At 36.0% G+C, this 23,028-nt stretch overlaps 1 protein-coding gene across 18 annotated transcripts in view; it reads right to left on the bottom strand.

Moving 5' to 3' along the window:
- Positions 1-23,028, bottom strand: part of RHOBTB1 (Rho related BTB domain containing 1) — a 134,334-nt gene that overhangs the window by 97,210 nt on the left and 14,096 nt on the right. For 12 of the 18 annotated variants that reach the window (XM_054243010.2, XM_078345872.1, XM_035268293.3 and 9 more), the window contains exon 2: positions 21,819-21,918. The gene's annotated coding sequence lies outside the window, so the exon portion shown is untranslated. Of the gene's footprint in view, positions 1-5,704; positions 5,822-21,818; positions 21,919-23,028 lie in introns of all 18 variants that reach the window. The other 6 variants (XM_078345862.1, XM_078345867.1, XM_078345865.1 and 3 more) reach the window with 1 other exon arrangement.

Here is a 23,028-nt window from a genome sequence, read left to right as displayed (position 1 = left end):
TCCACTGTCTGGCAACATTCTCTACCCACAAATTCATGAAAAATGCACGAAAAGACCTACTAGGGTGGATGTACGTTGTTAAGGCAGACAATACACGCAAACATAAAATAAAATCTTCTTGCAATGAGTTTTTTCTTTTCCATCTTTGTAAAAATATAGTGCATGCAATGTTATTTTCTAATATAGCAGTGTTGCTAGTTAGCACTTAGAAATAAACATGTCACTGCCAGTTTGCTCACAGATGACAGATTTGTGAGGTGAAATAGCAAAGAGGCTGGACCGAAGGTTGGCGCCAGAGAGGATACAACGGATTATGAACCTTCTCCTGGGTTTTGGGCCACCGCTGCCCTCTAGGGGACACATGGAGAATAACCAAAGTCTCTCAAGATAAAAATTTGAGACCTTGGGAAATCATCTTGTCCTTTCAACTTCTGTTAAGGAAGACAATTTTAAAAGTAATTAAAATTACTTCAAGGATAGCTGTATAACCCTAAAAAAGCTTTACACGGTATACTCTTCTAAGGCCGCCTGCTTTAGAGTCCCTCTTGGCAGGTAGAAATTTCTTTGTCTATCCTAATTTTCTTGCAGCATTTTAAACATGTCATTTCTTGTTCTATTAGAAAACAGCTGCTTAGTATGACTAATGTGTTAGTCATTGTTTATACTTTCAGCTTTTCGTTTTCGATGCCCCAGAAACCAGAAACTCCAGCTCTTTTAGTCTCTCTTAATAAAGTTAGTTTGTACAGAGGAAAATATGCAAACATTTCAAATGGTTACTTATTTCTGGGAAGAGAAGCTTCAATAATTTCAAGTGAAGAGCAAAGATCAACTTGTGATTCTTACAGGGTGGATTAAACTTCAACCTTCTTTATAAAAATTAGGGATAATATCTAATGTAATCCTGCTTTATAGGCAGAAATTAAGCTGCATTTTCATTCCTAAAGTCTTAAAGAAGAATTTAAATGACTAATACTAAAATGAAGTCTCTGGAAATAAATCCTCTGCCTTTGGGAGAGAATTTCACAACTTTAGGGTGACACTGTGGAAGACTGAGTAACTTATAAGACATCTATTTGTTCAACCATTTAACATTCGTTGAGTATGCCATTACTTATCAGATACTATGTTAGGGGTTGTACATATACAAAGAAACTGCCATTCAGTAGAGAAGATAAATATTGTAGCAGCACATTTTGCCATATATTGTTTCATTTTATTCAATAAGTATTATTGAAATGCTTTGGTTCTAGTACCTTGAGAATAGAGAATTTATTTTGCTCATCTCTGTCTCACTAATATCTTGGATGACTTAGTTTTTTAAAGTCTCTTAATAGTCCTTTAAGTAGACTATTATTAAGTCCTTAGTTTATAGATGAAAAAATGCTTCAGCAATTTATAAGCTAGCATATAGTAGATTTAAATTCAACTGCGTTTGTATTGTTAGCATCATGATTCTTCCCTGCTTGTGTGCCCAGCATGGTGCCTGGCATGTAGTAGGTGTTCAATAAATATCTGCAAGAGAATTAATTGGTGTGCCTTTTGTGAGTAATGTGCTCTCTGCTCCTAAGATGGTATTTCAAGTACCTCCATGTTTGGCACAAAATAGGTCTTCAATAATTAATATTGAATGAATAAATGAATGCAGATTTCTTGACAGTCTTCAGGATTTTCCCATTACCTTAATTTTCATGGTATATCTGTAGTGGTGGGATAAAGCCCTAAGACTAAACGAGACAAGTGTTTTTATGATGGAAACCTCTAATCATCTGTCCTGGAATTCATTTTCTGCTAACCTCAGGACATCTGATAGGCCACTGTCTTGCCTTGTTGGCAATTTCATTGTTCAAAAATTTGAGGAAATAGAAGAACAGATATTTCAAAAAAATCAAATTCTAACTCATCAGGGGGAAGTGGTTGGCCATGCGGAAGTAACAGGAATCTTACAGAGAATAAAAAATCTACATATTTATTTATGTAGGGATAGGGATAGAGCTGAAAAAATCAGACAAACATGGCAAATTTATGAGGATAGTTTTTTTAAAGTTCAAAGAACAAGCTAGAAAAATTCTATAGCCTAAAAATTTGAAAGGAATAACATCTTGAAAAGATTAAGATGTTTGCAAAAATTCTAAACATTCCAAAAAAACCTTTGAATATTAGTTTTCTCCGATGTTAGGATTATCAGTAATTTCTTTTCAAGTTTATCTGTCTATATTTTTAGCTGTCTACAAAGTGACTTTTCAGGTGATTAACGCAATTCTGATTATATTCTAAAAAAAAAGTCGCTTTAAAATAAGCAAGCTCTACTATGTAGTTGCATATAATTTTGAAGTGAAAGAAAGCTGGAGGCCAGGCATGGTAGCTCACCCCTGTAATCCCAGTGCTTTGGGAGGCAAAGGTGGGAGGATCACTTGAGATCAGGAGTTTGAGATCACCTTGGGCAACATAGCCAGACCCTATCTCTAATTAAAAAAAAAAAAAGTAAAAAATAATAAAGTTGAAAACTGTTATGAAGAAACTATTACAGAAGTCATTATGTAATCTTTCTAGTTTCTATGTATCTCTGTTTTACATAATCTTTAAACCATCTATTTTGTTTCATTCATGGAGCACATGTTTATTGAGAAATCTCTATAGAGCAGCACTACCTCCGGCACTGGGAATGCAGGTGTGAGGCAAAGTTCTCGAGGAGGAATATTATAAATAAACAAGGCACATCTTTAATTCCAGTTAACAATAGTGCTTTAGGGAAAGTAAAGCAGGGGGAGGCTGAGGGAGCGATGCAGTCTGGTTGTTTTGGACACCGTGGTCAGGGAGCTCTCTTGGAGGAGGCGCTGACTCTAGGTCAGAGGCCTGAATGGTTTGATTGGCCTTGTGAAAATCCAGGTAAAGAGTAGCAGTCCAGGCAAGAGAATAGCAAGTAAAAAGAAAAATTCGCAAATGATCTAAGACCAATTAGAAAAAAAATCAGAATACATATAAGTTTTTTATTGTTTGCCTTTTATTTTTTTTTAAAAAGAGTCTCACTTTGTTGCCCAGGCTGGGGTGCAGTGACCCTGTCTCAGCTCACTGCAGTCTCCACCTCCTGTGTTCAAGTGAGTCCTCAGACTCCAGAGTGGCTGGGATTACAGGCGGGAGTCACTGCATCCAAACTTTGTTTGCTTTTTAAGTTCAAGGAACACATTGTTCCCCAAAAAGACAGACCTGCAGCTAAGAGAGGATGGCAATCCTGAAGGATGAGAAAAAGAACAGAGCTGTAAGGTTTTTTTTCTTTTTGTTGCTTATGTCAAGGAGAGAATGATGTTTGGAAGGGAAACGATAGACTACTATTGCAGGGAGGGAAGAGAAGATTAATAAAGAGAGCTTATGAGTATGTCTTGCATTCTAAATGCCTTCAACGGTGAGAGCTGTGTCTGTGTGTATCGCTTTTTCATTCCTTAGAAATGACTGCAACCCCAGGGCAAAGAGACAATGCTGGTGTTTCTATAGTTACTTTGATTAATTCAAATAAATTACCAGAATTTTATTGAAATGTGAGATTTAGTCATCATTACCCTTTTACTTGTGTTCAGAAGTTGTTCCACCCAAAATGTCCCTGTCCTGGCTGAAGTTTACTTAAGGAGGTCGATGAAGGGAGAAGCTCCATTACGCTAGTGGAAAAGGGGTCTGGTCCTCGGAGAATTTAGCCCTGGAAGGAAGGAAGGGAGCGGAGGGATTGCAGTCCTGGGAGGACAGAGGGACTGACTGGAAACTTCCCTGCAGACTCCACTTCCCCAAACCCGGCTCCACCTTCCTCTTGTTTTCTCCAGTGCCCCATGCTTTTCTCCTACCTCTCCACCAACCAATTCAAACGTAGCTCCATCTGCATCTCTATAGGAAAACTGGTGCTCACTGTGTCTCCGGAGAGATGTAAATGATCGTTCTGGGAACCCAGAGAATGTCATTTAAAACCAAAGGGAGATGACTTGGAAGGATGGTAAGTGGGCGTGGCAGCTGGTCAGGTGTGGGAGTATTCCTTTGTTCAATTCAAAATTCAAATGTAGTGTGTAAATGAATTTTGTTTCCAGACATATATAATTCCTAGTTCGATGTTTTAAAACAGGAGTATGAGTACTAAAATAATAAGTTTTGAGTGTTTGAATTCTTAAAATAGCAGTACCTTTTAAGTTGTAGACACAAGGCTGGGTGCTAGGGACAATGAGTAAGCTGAGGCCCCTTCTATCAATGAAACCTACTGAGCCCTTGCTACCCATCTTTGAGTAGCTGCCGAAAGCAGGACAGGTATACACAAGCAAAGGATTGTTGAATTTGGACCTGATTTTCAAAATGGGGAGGAAAACAGTTTCTCAAATCAACCATGGTGAAACTGATAGCCGGACACCAAATGAGTCACTAAGGAACAGATCTTGTAGATGAACATCATCTCTTTTCCCTGAAAGGGTTACTTGGTTAACCAGTGGCAGTTATTAGTGTATCTGGATTTCTACAGGATACTTGCCAAGGCATCACATGTCATCCTTGTGGCTAAAATGAAAAAATACGAGTGGGACATCAGGGGTGTTGGCACCTTGTTGAACGATTACAGCTAGAGGATGGCAATGGATGGCAGTCTAGAAGGACATTTCTAATGCTGATGCCCCTGTTCTTGTTACTGTCAATATTTAATAAAGTTGAATAAGTAGAAAGTATAAGTATGCTAGTTAAATTTACAGATGATGCCAAGTTACAATTTCACTTAGTGAATAAGTGAGATGACAGAATTAGAATACACTCTACATTCCAAACGAAAATAAAATTGAAGTTGAGATGGAACGAATTTAATGAGGTAACATTAATGGAAATAGATGTGAGGTCTCCTATGGAGGTCCAAACAAACAGAAAACCCAAACCCAACAATGCAGATACAGGGTGGGACACATAGAACTTGGCTTAGATATTTGAGAAGCACGTAGGAATTTCAGGTGTCAGTCTGATATAGCAGCCACAAAAGCAACTTCAGTGTTAAGAGAAAAATAGTGCTTAGAATGAGCTGTTGCTAATTGTGTTTTATCCTGTTTTTGCAATACTCTGGGTTTGCAAAACATTAAAAATCAGAGTATGTTCAGAGGAAAGTGAGTAGGGTGCTAAAGGAAGGAAAACAGAAGAAATAGTGAAGCGTTGGAAAGGAGCTTGTCAGGGCATCGAAGAAGTCAACAGTTTCTTAGCCCCAAAGGTTACATCTGGGACCAGTAAGGGGAATTTATAAAGAGACACATTACAGCTCAGTTAGGATTTTCTATCAGTCAGAACAGCCTGAATTTGGGAGGTCAAGAGATTCCTATTGTCTGTGTGTTTTAGTATCACTTCAGTTGTCAGAAGAGTTTAGGATCATCATTTATGACCTTTGAGGTCCCCTTCAGTCTTGAGAGTCTTCAGTTCTAGAGTTGTTTACTAGGCATGTATTGCATCATAATATGACTTAGCTTTTCAAATCACTTTTAGGCCATACTTTTAGTATTTAAAAAAATAAAATAATAATACCTTGGATGATAATGGAACATAAGGCTTATAATCCCTTCCCCCATTCTCAGGTGGAAACCCAGGAGAAGACTACAAAACTTCAAACATCAACCCATTTCAGTTCTAATGTCAGCAAGGAAAGAACTGGCAAATGGGGTCAACTGCTTGATTGACACATAGAAGTCCAACTGGGTAAAATCATTACCTAAAGACTGGATTTCCAGTGTACTCTCCAACTGTATCTGGCCAGGGTATCATCCAATGCTATGGAGGAAGCTTGTTGTCATTTAGCAAAATGTCATAGTGATCACCGATTGTTTGCCTGTAATAGTAAATAGCAACCTTTCTGTCAATGTTATAATAATAATAATAATAACAACAACATAGGTTATTGGTGGTTACAAGTCTATTCCAATTTTCTTATATTAAAAATGCTTCCTCATTTTGAATACAGTGGAGCTTCAGTGATTTGAGTGGTAGTCACAGCTTATATTCAGCATAAATAAATCCTACTTTCTTCAGGTATATAAACTCATTATTCCACCCATAAGTCATATATTTATTCAAGAGACAGGAACATTAATGATAACATGCATTTTCCTTTTTAGTTCCTTAGATCAAATATTTACTGATCCATATAATTCAGATCTGTATTGAATATTAATTCTGTATTTCATGGATCTTGGTAATTGTATTAAGTTCAATGTTTCACATTTGCCTGATGAACTAATAAATTTTTGATAAAAATAGTTCACTATGAAAGTTTGGAATCACTTTGGATAGTAGCATAATTATTTTTGCATTTATAGTAAGCACAATAGAAAGGTTACCAAACAACCTAAGAGTTAAATACTTTTTAATAATACTGTGCTCAGAAAAGAGCTTACATAGGATTTTTTTCTGCCTGCTTTATGTTTATATTTGTGTCACAATACAAATAGGGCTTTTACAGTTCAAGATTAATACTATAGTTTTCTATGTTCACTCTATATCATCTAAATTGCAGTTGGACCAAATAACAAAAAATAATCAACTGAATGCTAAACAACTCCCTGTAAAAATATTCATGGAGAGTCAAAGTCAGTATCAGAAAAAATGTCCCAGAATATATGCATAACTCACCATTTTATTTTGGTAAAACCTCAGAGAACTTTTGTGATGATTCAATGAAAATAATACATATAAAGCTTTGCCACAGATTAGCTCAGGGTAGCCAGTTTTTATGGAACACTCTTATCATCATTATTATTACTAAGGTAATTAATGATAACATTAGCACCTGAATTTGAGTTAAGTATATTATCCATCTGATATATGAGAGGTCTATTTTTTCACTTTATATTTGTAGAAATTATTTATAAAATTTTCTACTGGTTCCAAAATAGCTGAAAAAGAACCCTTATAGCCAAGGTAATCCTAAAAGAAACTATCATCAAAGTGAACAGACAACCTAAAGAATGGGAGAAAATTCTTGCAATCTATCCATCTGACAAAGGGCTAATGTACAGAATTTACAAGGAACTTAAATTTACAATTAAAAAAAACCCCCTGGAACAAAGCTGAAAGCATCATGCTACCTGACTTTAAACTACACTACAAGGCTATGGTACCCAAAACAGCATGGTACTGGTACCAAAAGAGATATATAGACCACTGGAACAGAACAAAGGCCTCAGAGATAATGCCACACATCTGCAACCATCTGCTCTTTGACAAACCTGACAAAAACAAGCAATGGGGAAAGGATTTCCTATTTAATAAATGCTATTGGGAAAACTGGCTAGCCATATGCAGAAAATTGAAACTTGACCCCTTCCTTACATCTTGTACAAAAATTAACTCAAGATGGATTAAAGACTTAAATGTAAAACCTAAAACCATAAAAATCTAGAAGAAAACCTTGGCAATACTATTCAGGACATAGGCATGGGCAAAGACTTCATGACTAAAACACCAAAAACAATGACAACAACAGCCAAAATTGACAAATGGGATCTAATTAGACTAAAGAGCTTCTGCACAGCAAAAGAAACTACCATCAAAGTGAACAGGCAAACTACAGAATGGGAGAAAATTTTTGCAATCTATCCATCTGAAAAAGGGCTAATATCCAGAATCTACAAGGAACTTAAACAAATTTACATGAAAAAAACAACCCCATCAAAAAGTGGGCAAAGGATATGAACAGACACTTCTCAAAAGAAGACATTTATGCAGCCAATAAACTTACTAAAAAAAAAGCTCATCATCACTGGTCATTAGAGAAATGCAAATCAAAACCACAACGAGATACCATTTCATGCCAGTTAGAATGGTGATCATTAAAAAGTCAGCAAACAACAGATTCTGGAGAGGGTGTGGAGAAGCAGGAACACTTTTACACTGTTGGTGGGAGTGTAAATTAGTTCAACCATTGTGGAAGACAGTGTGGCAATTCCTCAAGGAACTAGAAATAGAAATTCCATTTGACCCAGCAATCCCATTACTGGGTAGACAGCCAAAGGATTATAAAGCATTCTATTATAAAGATGTATGCACACGTATGTTTATTGCAGCACTGTTCACAATAGCAAAGACTTGGAACCAGCCCAAATGCCTATCAATGATAGCCTGGATAAAGAAAATGTGGCACATATACACCATGGAATACTATGCAGCCATAAAAAGGATGAGTTCATGTCCTTTACAGGGACATGGATGAAGCTGGAAACAATTATTATCAGTAAAGTAATACGGGAACAGAAAACCAAACACCACTTGTTCTCATTCATAAATGGGAATTGAACAATGAGAACACTGGACGCAGGGAGGGGAACATCACACAAAGGAGCCTGTTGAGGGGTGGGGGGCTAGGGGAGTGATAGCATTAGGAGAAATACCTAATGTAGATGACAGGTTAATGGGTGCAGCAAACCACCATGGCACGTGTATACCTATGTAGTCTGCACGTACTGCACATGTATCCCAGAAACTAAAGTATATTTTTTAAAAAAGAAAAACTAATAATCTAATTGTGCTTCTAAGTATGATCATTGGCTTAGTACACAATACCAGCAGTGATAGATTAAATGGCAAGCTCAAGAACTGCTTAATCTAACTACTGCTTAATCTTCACCAGACAGCCTTGTCAAGTGCAATTTGTTCTATGGCAACCCTGCTTGGAAGGTAGCCTCACTTGTAGGCAAAGTATCCACTGATGTTAACAAAACTTCCCTTTTAAATAGAAACAACTGCAGCTTCGAAAGCAAGAATGATTTTAGGTTGAAAAAAATGGCACTCATGAATTTTAAACCATGACTATGGAAGTCAGTATTTGTAATGCCAGGCAATAAAGGCCAAAGCCAAGGAATGATTGCATATCATTATATAGTATGTGTTAATTTTTTGTTTATGATTTTCTCAGGATTTAAGGATTCAATATGGGCTGCCTCAAATATAAAGGTAAGCAATTGTTAAGAAAATTACTTCCGAGAAAACAGAGTCTTTCCTCTATTAAAATGTTCTCATCTGCTAAACACTCTCATGTCTCAGGGCAGATAAGATTTTAGTGTTCAGAGAAAATGAGATGTCACAAGCTAAGATTACTACAAAATCACAGAACTAGGAGATCATCAGGGGGTCATTTAGTTTATCTTTCTGTCTGCATTCAGAACAGCATCCAAGAGAGAAAATTGTCCATCTTCTTCTTTAAAATTTTTAGCATAAACTCTATTTGAGCCTTCTCTGAGGCAGCCTTCTTTTTTTGTTTTTGATTTTAATTAGTACTTCATTTCTGAAAGAATTCTGAAAAAAGTAATTTAGGAATTACATCATAGAAATATCAGAACTAAAATGAGGAGGGCAACACTCTCGAGTTTCATATTCAAAAGAAGCAACACAGACGTCTGAGATAAGGTCATCAGTAACACAGAGGGCCCATGAAGCAATGCTAGACTAGAAGAAACCTGGAGGCCCGGGATAATGGAAAAGAACGTGGATTCAAACCAAGCATTACAAGGATGAAAAATCAAGAATAAGCAAAGTAATTTAGTACTACATTGCTTGCCGACGAGAATATATGGGCCATTTGGGGGCTGACTTGGGTTATATATTAGGAAGAATTTCTTCAAAGTGAGGAAGGACACGAACCACTGACACGAGCTCCTGATGTAGGTGATACAATTTTATCTTTGATGATGATCTTTTCTCAAAGTAAAGGTTCTAATGTTTGAGCTAGTTTAGGCAAAATAGTTTACCTGAAGATGGAAGAATGACCTTATTAAATTAAATTGAAATGACTGAATAAATGCCATTGGGTGTTAATCTTTAGGATAAAAAAATTAATCATCAGAATTTTCTATCTTCATCAGTTAAGAGTGTTGTCACCCCTCTTTCCAGCAGTTTCAAATAAACATGTTTTTAAATTAGTTATATGTAAATAATATAAATATATACTTGAAACAAAACAATAATTCCATTGACAAAATGTAATAATGGAAACCAGGTTCATGACTAATGACACACCCCAACTGAATCAAGAGATATGAATAGACACGAAAGACAACTATGAATCTGACTCATAAAATTACTATAGTTTCTTTTGCTTTTCAAATTCCAAGATAAGGAGAATACAAGGAATGCTTAAGTTTACTATGAACAAAATATCTTTGTGTTGCCCTTCACTTTAAAATCAGACCAAAAAATAGACTTAGCTAAATAATTAGATAAGGTCTTTCCACACATCCACGGAGATTGAGAGGCTTGTACAGAACACTCATCTCTTGGGTACAGGATTTGGGTTTAGAGTCTTTCAGAAGAAGTAACCAATAGGATCAGTATTTGTTCTCTAGCAGCCAAAGGACTTTCATCTGCTTCTCCTAGCCAGGGCATGTTGTTAGTAGTTGATTCTAGGCGAAGACACAAGTTTAGCTGAAAGGACATCTGTCAGAACTGAGTTTTAATGTCACCTCTAATTACTTACTGGTTGAATGAACCAGCAGAAGAGATTTTATTTCTCTGAGGATAGTGGTAAACTGACTGTAATTTCTTATAAACATTAGTTCTCTTTTCCGGGGGTGGGGGTAGAGAAGGCATCATGATGGCATATATGGGGATGACTATATTTTTTATAAGCAAATGTCTCTTGTTCCAGAAATGGAATTTCTACCTCTGTATGTGTGGTTGAGAGCTATATGATCTTAAAATGACCTCACTGATAACATCCACATTAATTAGAATGCTTTCTTATAGCAGCGTGCCAATATACCAATTTACAATAAAATATATCCATCAAGCTAATGAGCTATATTGACTGATTTCTATATTTTTCCCTAAGGGTATAGCTATAGATGTAAATCCAAGTATATGGGAAGGAGAATCATAATCAATGAACTGGTTACCAAGGAAGTCTGGGTTCAGAAATGACCAGGGGAATTCGTTGGAAGTGTAAATGGCTGGTGTTTTTAGGCCATGACAACATAATGCATTTTTCTCTCACCAGGGACACATTTGCTACATGGTCCAGAGACTTGTATTCCTGGCCCAGAATCTTCTTATCCTATCAGTGCTGGAAAGACATTGCCTGCATTTGCCCTTTTGAATCTCCCTTTTCTGTACTTGCACTAGCAAATAAAAAAAATTTCTAATGGATAAGCACGTTCACTCATTAGAGTTTTCAAGTGATGTGTAGACTAAATGCTGAAATTTTAAGCTAAAATGCTACTTATTAGCTTGCATGGAAAAACTAGGCAATAATTGATGAAGTGCTGTGCTGACTTTATATGGAAGCAAGATGGAGTTTAAGTAACATTCTCCATGTGCTGATCTGAAAAATCATGAATACCTCAATATATATAAATTATCTCTGAAAAGGAATACAGTGTTTTCACTTAGCATGAACAAAATGATTTTTTAGTGTTTCCATATAAGCATCTCTTAAAAATGTTTCATTTTGGTAAAAGCTAACAGAATAATATACAAAGATGACAATCAATGAAAACAGAAACGCTATAATAATAGGGTCTGAGATTACAAAACTGAGAACCTGGGAATCAAGTCCAGTCCAACATTGACAATAATGGGATGCTCACTTGCACCTCATGATCTATAAGGGGATGGTGGAAAATGAGGAAGTGGAAGGGAGGAGTCTTATCAGGTTTTCTGTCCAGTCAGTTCATTGTTGTACTAGAAAGTGATACAAATTCACAGTTCTCCTGTAAGGCTAGGTAAGGACACGAAATTCTCAGGGGAAAATGATATATTCAATTTAGAAGCTGCAATATGGGTCACATAAATGTAAATGGGAACAATAAATGTCATCGAAAAAGTCTTGGACTAGGAAAAGCCCAGGGGTACCAGATACTGCAATGGTGGCACATAAGGAAAGCAGTAACAACATTTCATTAGGATATTTTATCAGTTGGAAAAGGTTTTTTAAAAAGATAAAATTTATGTACTTCATATATTTAATTTGTGCTCAAATATTTGAAATGCTTCTTTTGACTATATATACATATGTATATATTCCTTTCTATTTTTATAGCAGAGAGTAAGATGGCTGAAATCTCCCTATTTATATACATATAGTAAAAGCCTTCATTATATAAAAATAATCCACAATGCCCGTTCAAAGGTCAAGCGTATCTAACTCTGAGTTAGGAAACTATACACTGAAGTACAGACCCATCTTGTTCCTTGTATAGCCAGTCTCTATGCAAGAAGTCTGAAATGAATATTTCAGTGACCTTCCTCTACAGTAATGCCCCTTGTGTTAAAGATTCAGTTTTTAAAACCTCTATGTCCCAATTAAGCAGATATTGTCCAGTAGACCCAGTAGGAAATCATATATTTAAAAATATTACTTGATAATATGTTGTCTTATTGGTAGATCTAATGTAATGAGTTTTATATTTCACTATGTACAAAATGTTTTATAATAAAAATATTTCCTTTAAATTCATATCAGAGAATGTTCTGGATTTGTAAATACTTCTTGGTTTCAAAAATACATTTTAAATTTGAGAGAGAATTTCTGGATTTAGAAAGAGTTTAATATCTAACACATAAAATGTGTTTTAAATCATCTGCCTTTGACAGCTCAGCTAACAAGACAATCTTTAGACTTTATCAGAAACTTTTGAATGTGGAATTAGGGCAGGGACTCCTTGCAATAAATTTTTAAAAATCTTAGCTTCATTGGCTAAATTTAAGAGTCTTGAGATCTGTAAATGAAGGAGAATTATATATTATAAATTATCATGTAAAGAAGGCACATTTCTAATTAAACAAAATTTGACTTAGAATAAAATGACTGAAACTTCTGGTGCTTTTTCCTCTCTGAATTGTAGGATTAGAGTAGTAGAATGATATTAGAAGGTTATTAGCTGAGTCAGTGCTTAGGGAGCATTTTGAGAATCTTGGCCTTTAAGTACTATACATTTTGAAAGAAGCAATTTTACTTATAGCTCAATATAATATAATGCAGTGTGGAGAAATAATGCCAACGACAGCTTCAGGGGGTGTCGCCCTTTTAATGAAACCTTAACATGCCACTTATGGGCCGGGCGCGGTGGCTCAAGCCTGTAATCCCAGCACTTCGGGAGGCCGAGGCGGGTGGATCACGAGGTCAACAGATAGAGACCATCCTGGTCAACATGGTGAAACCCCATCTCTACTAAAAATTACAAAAAATTAGCTGGGCACGGTGGCGCGTGCCTGTAATCCCAGCTACTCAGGAGGCTGAGGCAGGAGAATTGCCTGAACCCAGGGGGCGGAGGTTGCGGTGAGCCGAGATCGCACCATTGCACTCCAGCCTGGGTAACAAGAGCGAAACTCCGTCTCAAAAAAACCAAAAAAAAAACCACACACACGAAAAAACATGCCACTTATGTATGGTTAGTTATGCTCCTTCATACAAGCAGCCAGACAATTATTTTACTGATGCAAAAATTAATAAAGAAAACAGACCGGGCATGGTGGCTCATGCCTGTAATTCCAGCACTTTGGGAAGCTGAGGTGGGTGGATCATGAGGTGGGTGGTTCGAGACCAGCCTGGCCAATATGGTGAAACCCCATCTCTACTAAAAATACAAGCCAAGTGTGGTGGTGTGCACCTGAGGTCCTAGCTACTCAGGAGGCTGAGGCAGGAGAATGGCTTGAACCCAGGAAGTGGAGGTTGCAGTGAGCTGAGATTGTGCCACTGCACTATGGCCTGCGTGACAGCACAAGAATCTGTCTCAAAAAAATGAAAACTAAAGGAAGAAATGAAGGCAGAAAGTGAAAGAAGAAAGAGAGCACAAAAGATGCCTCACAATCACAAGCCATTTGCAGGCAGAGGCAAATGATAAGATTTGTTTACTTTGCTCTCACCAAATGTAATTATAAACACTTGGTTATTTATTTTGCCGTTAATATTGTAAATTCTGTAAATCTCAATACATCTTTTCTGTCCCAGTCCCCAGGTGGCACGTGACCACTTTATAGAAGGACCATTTCTCACCCACATGAACCAAGAGGGCGAAAAAGGGATGGTTGATTTAAATACCCTAACTCAGAATTTACTGTGGATTTAAAATCTCTGACTTAATGTTGCATTAACTACCGGTGGCTCCTTTACTGCCTTTAAAACATGCATATATAATTGGAAACTGTAATGCTTTGCGGGTAAAATAAATACCAACTCACACTAAAATAAATACTCTGCATGATGAAGTTCATGTAGACATAAATTAATAATTTACCCGTTAACCAGTATGCACAGGAAAGGAATAGATCACTTATTAAAGGTTGCCTCATCTATAAAATGAGAAAATAAAATGCTGATATATTTTACAGTGCTGCTGTGAGGAAAAATGTATAAAATTATTGCTAAGCAGTTTATAAAGCATAAAATGCAGTATGAACACTAAATTAATAATATTTGTACTAATTCAGATTCAACACCCTCTGCATTAAATATATCTTTTTGCCTATTGAAGCATACACAAAACAGGGCTGAGGCTTTTTATGTAATTTTTAATAGTGTCTTCAGAATTCTGCAAAGCATCGCAGAAGTTATTGGACATGTTAAAACAACTTTTCAGTGACTTATTCCCACCATTTCTAAGACTAAGTTCCTGGCCGTTCACATCTCCAACCCCATATTTAAGGTCTTCTCCCAAAGGGCTTTATGTCTCCACTTGCATAGACATAGTAGTAACAAAGGGAACACGGGTTTGAATTTCTCAGTCAAGTGAAGTTATTCACCTGCTTTGGGCTTTGCTCTAGTCTCCATTATAGACTGAGATAGAGAATAAATGCTAAGTTGGGAGTGAGAGTGGGTGTGTTGGGTCTCTGCACATTGCATCAAAATGATCTGCAGTGGAAACCCGTGCTGGGACAGCAGCATGGCTGTCAGTCAGCAGGGTCCCAAGGCTATCAAGCTGCTCAAAATGTTACTGGCTCTAGAGATAAATCAAGCTTTTGCTTCTCAGCTCCCATCCAGAAATGCCATTCAAGGGCACAAGAGAGAGCTGAGCAATGTAGAACATAGTTTCTTTTTTCTTCTACTTCTTCTTTTTTTAATAGAGTCTTTTTATTTTGAAGATCTATTTGTACAAAACCTGTAATCCACTCAGCACATTTTTAACATTGTCAATGTTCCTTTGATTAGCAATGATAAAACGTATCAGACGTTCCTCCATTCACTTCCTTTTATAGAGGCCATTCATAAGAAATACCTCCTCTCTCTCTATGAAATGATAAATGGCTAGCTGGAGATGTCTGAAACACTGCCAAATCTCCCCCTATGTATCATGTGTCACCAGCAATAATAAACAGTGACTAATCTTTGGTCATGAATTATATTTATGTCTTTCTTGTCATCGGTAGGTAGGTATTTTCTTGAACCAGGTTTAAAGTTCTAATATTTATACTAGGAACATGTGTGCTAGGAAAAATGTACCTAGGTTCAAAGGAAACTAATCCTCACTTGTTTTTTCATTTAATTATTTATGGAGCTGGCCATTTTCATCTGTATCTACCTCCTTTTGCCTTGGGATTTACCCAGGAGTGTTTTGATCAGTAATCTAATTTATCCCAGTAAATTTACCATTTTGGTGATGACAGTGTCCTTGCCCAATAGGAAAAATAATAAGGAAAGGAATATGGCTAAAATGCAAACTTACCTAGTTAAAGTTTATCAATGGTCAAAAGAAAATACAATGAAACCATGCCCTCCATTTCATAAATCTAGATGTGGGTAGGGGAATCAAAGTTTTCCTAAACAAACTATAATAAAGGCAGAGCACCAGAATATACAAGCACTATATTGATGAATGGCAAATTAAGACTCTGAGGGAAAAGAAATGAGGTGAAAAAGGGTGCAATTCGACTTCAATTCAATTTAACCAGTACCAGACACTGGAGTACATGGTTGAGATACACCAGCAAAAGTCAACAACCATTGTTGCCTGCATGCAGCTTATGTTTTAGAGGAGGGATAAATACTGCAACAATGAGTAAGTTACATCATTTATCAGAAGTTGGCAAGTATCACAATAAGAAATAAATCAGAAAAGGGAACTAGGAAGTCTGGGAAGAGACTCCTTTTTAGAAGGGTAGTTAGTGAAGATCTTATTGAGAAGGTGAGATTTGAACAGACTTCAAGGAGGCGAGAGAGCAAGTTGTGGATGTGTGACTGAAGAAAAGTGTCCCAGACAGTGGAAACAGCAAGTGCAAAGGTCCTGGGGCAGAAACATACTATGTGTTCTGGCAGAGTGGCTGGAGTAGAGTAGAATGGGAGGGGGAGGAACTGGAAAGAAGTGAGGTCAGAGAGGTCACTGCTGGCTGACTATGTGAAACCAGGAGCCAAGAGGATTTTAAGTCAAGGAGCAAAATGATATAATTTATACTTTATTGAAAATAGAGTATAGGAGGCAAGAGTGGAAGCAAAGTGATCAGTTAAATTCATTAAAATTAACAGTTCAACTCCCCTGTTTGCATTAGCTTAATGAATATGAGCAACACATTAATGATGGGTGATAGTTTAAAATTCAGTGCAATATATTAAAATTGTAACTACACAAAGCTAAACCTGGCTGGAAGAGAGAATTTAATACAGAAATCAATAAATGTCCACAGCACCAATTGGTAAGTTGAACACATTTTTGACTAAGGTTATGAACATACAATTAAAAAAAATGATTAAACTTTGGGAACTTCAAGCATCACATGCTAAGGAATAGATTAAAAATGTCCCTCCTTAACATTGTCTTCATTGTGGAATTAAACAAGTATCTATTATGACACTGAGATGCTCTTATTAGGTACCTATCAGTCCTTTAGTTATTGAGAGTTGGAAGTTGGGGAAACATGAGCAGCGAAGCAGAAAGCATACCACCAAGATAAATGAAGGGACCCAGAGTTTGGATTAATTGTAAATGTTTTTATTTTCAAACTTAGAACATCTGAATGATGGGAACACACACAAAAAGTGGGGTCTTCTTGGTGAATAAAGCAAAAGGAGAAATCTAAACATCGATGAAAGGTAAATTAGAATTCAGCCTTATACTCAACCTTCCTGGCAGTAGTAATGATTAGGTTTTGAAACAGAGCTCTTTCCCATCTTTCCCGAGCGGTTTAAGTTTAGAACAAATTGGGACTGAAAAAGTGTCAAATTTCACAGTAGGAGTGCCCAAAGAGCCACTTCCCTCTCTGAAGTAGGTTACTACATTCACCTAGGGAAATTTCTAATGGTTTATAATTAGGTGGCTAATTAAAAAGTGGATTATCAACTATATTAAAATATGCTAGAAAGATGTGTACATTATTCATTCTTTAATTTTGGAAATCTGCCATTTCCTTGAAAATATCCTTACTGAGAAATTCCATGTTTACCATATAAGTTTCTGTTTTCTTCAGAAATAAATTTTTTTGAAGTGAGTCTAAGATTTTTGTTTATTGAGATAATGAACGTAATGTGAGGTTTCTCTGTCAGTTAAAAGTATCTAACATCATAGTTAATCATTCTTTCAATGAGAAGAGAAGGCTATGATTAGAACTCCAAGGCAATGCAAGGTCCCCAGAATTACTTCAAAGTCAAAATAATAAAGAGGATGAACATAATAACTGTTTTCATTTATTTACTTCTCATATACTCCAAATGCTTTGTGTCTCAATTCTCTCAAGAACCCTGCAAGGTAAATTTATGCCCATTAAACAGATGAAGAAAACGAGTGTGGAGAAATTAAGTAAATTATCCAAGGTCACACAGCTTGAAGGTTGAACAGCTAAAATGCAAACTCATGTCTGACCTCAAAACTCTTGCATTAAGCAAGACTTTTCCCCCTTAAAAGAGTGGGACTTTAAATAGTTTTGACTTTAGCATCAAGTCAAAACTATTTTGATACATTCAACTGGTTTTGAAATTGATAATATTCATGTATTGTTTAAGCAATTAATCAGGATCTTATATTAATCAGACCATATTTCTGAGCTATTTGTCCAATTATTAGCTTATTTTATAAAGTAAAACATGATCATCAGGGACTCCTGATGCATTGCTAACAGCAGAAGTTAAAAAGTTAACAGTCATTTGGTACTGTAAGTTACTTTTTATTTGTCTTTTTCTATTTCTTCCAATTTCTGAGAAGATGAAATAACTAATTTCTGAGAAATTAAATGGTGGCCCATGAACTTTGGTATAATCATATCCATGGGCTTTCTAGGCTAGTCAAGTTTTAAGTGGGTCACTACTACTAAAGGCACCTATATATTGGCCACTTCAAGTAGGTAACTTAGCAGATAGGCAGGACTAACTGTACTGGGATGGGCTTACTGAACTGCTGATAGTACTCAGCACTGATGCCATTCAGGTGATACAGAGTTCCTTCTCAAATGATAACAATAACAACATAATTCTACTAATACTTTTGAGGGTGTACTATGTATCAGGCATTGTGCTCATTGCATATATTACTTCACATTACTCCAGGGTTTCTCAACCTTGATACCATTGATTTTATTGGGCCAGATGACTCTTTGCTGTTGGGGGCTGTCCTGTGCACATAGCATCCCTGGCCTCCCTGGATACCAGTAGCACACTAACCCCCTCCAATCGTTACAGCCAAAATTATCTCCAGTCATTACCAAATGTCTCCTGGCAGGCAAAATCTCCACCTATTGAGAACCTCTGTCTTACCTCCTCCACGACTCTAGGAGGCTGCTATCATTAGATTAGTATTGCTAATGAGGAAACTGCGGCCTCCAGAGACTTATGTAAAATGCCCGAGGTCTCACAAATAGTAAGTTACAGAGCCTGAATGCATGTAGACTGTCTCACTCTTGAACACAGTTACATTTTTGAGGTTGACATTCACATGTGAATTTCATGTGAATTTCATCTGCCCTCTTTTCCCTTCTTCCACTCCTTCTCTTGTATATCTTATGGTGGGCATAGAGCAGTGGGATGGAAAGGCAGTGCACATGACACACAGCACAGAACTTACATTGCTCCATGGTCTTTTATCTGACAGATTAATTCCATTTTAACTGGAATTCTGTAAACTAATGAAAAAAAATTACAAGTGCGAGATTGTCTATTCTCAGCATTCTTGAATCTGTCTGATTTAATTCTAACCAATTAGCATGCCATTATGGAGGAATATTATGTTGGGAATCAATATTAAGCTAAATACTAATATTTTATTCAGTATTAAAAATTTATACAAATGGTAATACAAGTGTTTTATCCCCACTTTCTCTAAATGAGAAGTAATGCTTCCTTAGGGTGATTCCAGTGAAAATGATATCTTCTTAGGAGAATATTGGTATTACACTTTACATAGATCATTGCTTAAATGAATCAATAACATTTAACTGAATGATATTTGCTTATTTTATTATAAGATGTATGAGTTTTTCAGGGTATGAAAAATTGTTTTTATAGTGTAATCCCATGTTAAGATGAGAACAAAAGCACATTATTGTCCAATATTGTTCTGTAAAAAGAATAAAATGTGTCGTGCTTATCCTGATTTTAGAATATCATTTCTTTCTTTTTTCATCTTGGATACATTACTCTTTACTGATTCAAACATAATACTAGGCTGGAATTTTTGAACCTAAATGTATTCAGATTTTGCATTTTACATCTTCTTTGCAAAGAGAAATAGACCTAGATGCACTCTAATACACCTAAAGACTGAACTTGATGGGCGTGTAATAACCACCTAAAGATACTTTAGTAAGGCATGATTTCAAAACTAGATTTTAAACCTGCTTTCCAGATTGTTCCCCAGGGTGCCTGTCCCAATGTCTGGCCTTGCAGTGTTCCATCGCTTGGACCCTGATGAGCTTCTGGGCCCCGCCCTTCTTCTGGCCTGTCCCTCTGTTTCTTCTACCTCCTAATTTCAGTATCTTTTTCAAGCTTCCAAGGTAGGGTAGCAATGAAAGATTTCCATAGTTTGGATCTAATGAAGACATTTACAATTTTTATCACTTATATATTTTAATTCCCAACTTCTTGGTCAAATATTTGACAAGTACCTGAAAACTGTGCCATTTAAAACCTCTCCAACTTTCTGAATTATTGTACTCTGTTCCTCAGTTTTAAAATTGGAAAAGTTTTGCTCCATATTTTTGCTCCAATTGAATAGGCAAGATCAATTGAATATGCATGTACCTTGAAAAGGGTGCTTGTAATTCTAAAGACATATTAGAAGTTAAAGACTGACATGCAAAATCAAACAAAAAATCACTGAATAAATTAACTGAAACATTAGAGATTGGAAGTCTGTTCAGTATAGTAATCACCATTACAAATGGGAAAATTTAAACTAAAAAATAACTTTTAATGGATTGACTTTTCTAAAATATTGATAGGATTTTATTAATAAGGGTTTTATGCATACAGCTATTCTGAATTTTCCTTTAAAAATGAAAGAGTACAGCCTTAATGAGAGATATTATTACATGAACATATTTGAATCTGGCTTATAAAACATAGGGCTTGAGAATTTGAAATGTGTGCATAAAATGCAAATAGATTTAATTAACTGAAAACCCATAAGACAGAACTTCTTCAAATAAGCAATTACTATGGGGACTAATAGTGTAAATAGGATCCTGGTTCATTAGCACAAATACCCATATGAGAGAAGGATCAGCAAATTTTATTCTTTAAGTCATTTATGCACACATGGTAATATCTCATTAATTTGGGGCTTCGGTAAATTTAAAACCTTCTGATAATTTGTTCATGAGCTGGGTGGATGTTTACCTTTGCTTTGTAAATACTTTATTTATAGGTGGATAATATATGGTGTTTTAAACATTTATTTTCAGTCTTATGTACACTTTTAGACACAGAATAAACAATTTTCAAGGAACCTCAGGCACTTTACAAGTTCCTACATACATCCAATCTATATGCTAATAACAAAATGTTCATATGATTTATTATAACAGGTCTCCTTAAGGATTTCTACTTTATAATGTTTGGTTGAAGTTAGTATATGTAGTTAAAGGTAATAAAAGCCACATTTGTTTAAGAGTTATCTGTAATTCAGCCTTCCCACAAATTCAGATATCCCCACTATCTTAATTCATTGGCATAAATAAAATTTTACAATGGTCACAGCTACACACAGAGGGTTTTTCTTTTAAGTATGCATTAGAACGTATAAACATATGAAGAAAACTAAAACACAATGAAGAGTGAAAATAACAAATAATTTTAAGGGTGGACAAAGAAGGGTAAACTGTCCATTTCAAATAATTTTACATTCTTTAGGTACAAATACTCTGGGGAAAAAACTTCAATAATGTGGACCTTTTTTCAAAAGCTGATCTTACTCACTTGGGATGACTCTAGTTCTAATAAGATTTCTAATTAAAGACATTCAGTGCCCAGGCCAAAAAGGGTGGATGCTCCAAGCTAAGACATCTGGGAGAAAGAGAAATGCCACGCATAGCAATCTGGTCATTTCTAAATCCTCCTTGTATATGGCCATGACTTTTCAGAGTCCACATGTCAATTTCCTGTACAAAATGCTATGAACTAAAGAATTTCAAGTGTGTATAAAATGGGTAGAAGAGTTATGTTATTTTAGTAATCAAAACTCATATATAGGTCCAAATAACTCAAATTCTAAACCAGATAAAACATATTTAACTAGAATTTATAAAACCCATAACTGAACTAAAAAAATGAAATATTTCTACTTTGTGTGAAGCATTCTGAAGACAATCCAGATATTATTCATAAGTCATGCCATCTTTACACAGATACTTTTCCACTTCTTTGTTAAATATTATAAGAAAAAGGAAAGCGAATTCTGTCACCTAAATTAGTAGTTACTCACCATATGAAGGGGGAAAATAAACTTCAATTCCATTTTCATAACTTAGTCAAGAATGCTTGATGAAGAGGCCCTTTCCTGTGCTTCCTGATTATTATAAAACCTAGGAAAGAGATACAAGCATGGAATGTTTCATTATCAAGAAGAAAACCACTCAAACAATATTAGTTTCTCATGTCAGTGATTATTTCTCATGAGATTGAGAAATATGCCAGCCAACTACATGCCATTTACAAATCTCCCTGCTGCTTACAAAAGTTAGAGCGAAGAAAGCTGGAATGACTATTGCCTTTGAAGACAGAATATCTGAGGTCAAAGCTCACTTATAGTTTTCATCTGAGTGAACTTTAAGTCCTTAACTTCCTGGTGACGCTGCCCTCCTCTCCCAGGTGGAAGTAATAATACCAGTTACTCAGTAGGACTGTTTTGACAGTCAAAAGAGATAATGTTTCGAAAGGAATTTAGTTAACAGTAAGATTATTTATTTATGCCCTGACTTTCTTTTTACCTTGAGGATTTGAGGTACCTTCCAAGAAATTAATGAAATATAAATTTAATACATATATATATATGCCATATATACTGGTCAACACAGTTGAAATGATTGAAGTTATAATTTGAATTTGAGTATCTTGGTAATTTAGGTGAAAACAAAGTCAGTTTCTTAGGAGAAACCATGTAAGTCCTATTCTTAGGAGAAAACATATCACTTCCTCTAACGAAGCCAAATATTTTATCCTCCTAATAAAAAATTCATTGAGAAATTTTTCATGTAAAACCTGATATAGAGACGTTGAGATAAAATGGACTATTTTATGAGTAGGACTGACTACCTAATATAAAAACTGAAGGGCAAAACAGTACTTTTGCTTGGAGGTAGTTATTATTTCTATAAAACCTGTATTACTCCTAGAAACAAACTGAAGCTCGAATCAGGAAAATCTTAAATCTAAACCCAGTAACTCCCAATTAGCAAATCATCCAGCTCTCCTCCCTTTCTGTGTCTCTCTAACAAAGACACAAGCAGCTTCTTTACAAAGTCATTTTCTCAACCGTGAGGAGTTTCTGAAGGAAATCCTTGATTGGGGGTGGCTTCACGCCAGTGGCTGCTCGTTAATGAGTCAGGGCAGAGCTGCGAAGAAGAAGTGTGGACCCAGATATGAGACAGAACCGACAGCTGTATAGCCCATTTCGTGGGGCCACTCCATGAGGA

This window comes from Callithrix jacchus, chromosome 12, assembly GCF_049354715.1.
Source record: "Callithrix jacchus isolate 240 chromosome 12, calJac240_pri, whole genome shotgun sequence".
NCBI classification, from domain to species: Eukaryota; Metazoa; Chordata; class Mammalia; order Primates; family Cebidae; genus Callithrix; species Callithrix jacchus.
The sequence above is the reverse complement of the archived record's forward strand: the minus strand, read 5'-3'. Positions and strand labels throughout refer to the sequence as shown.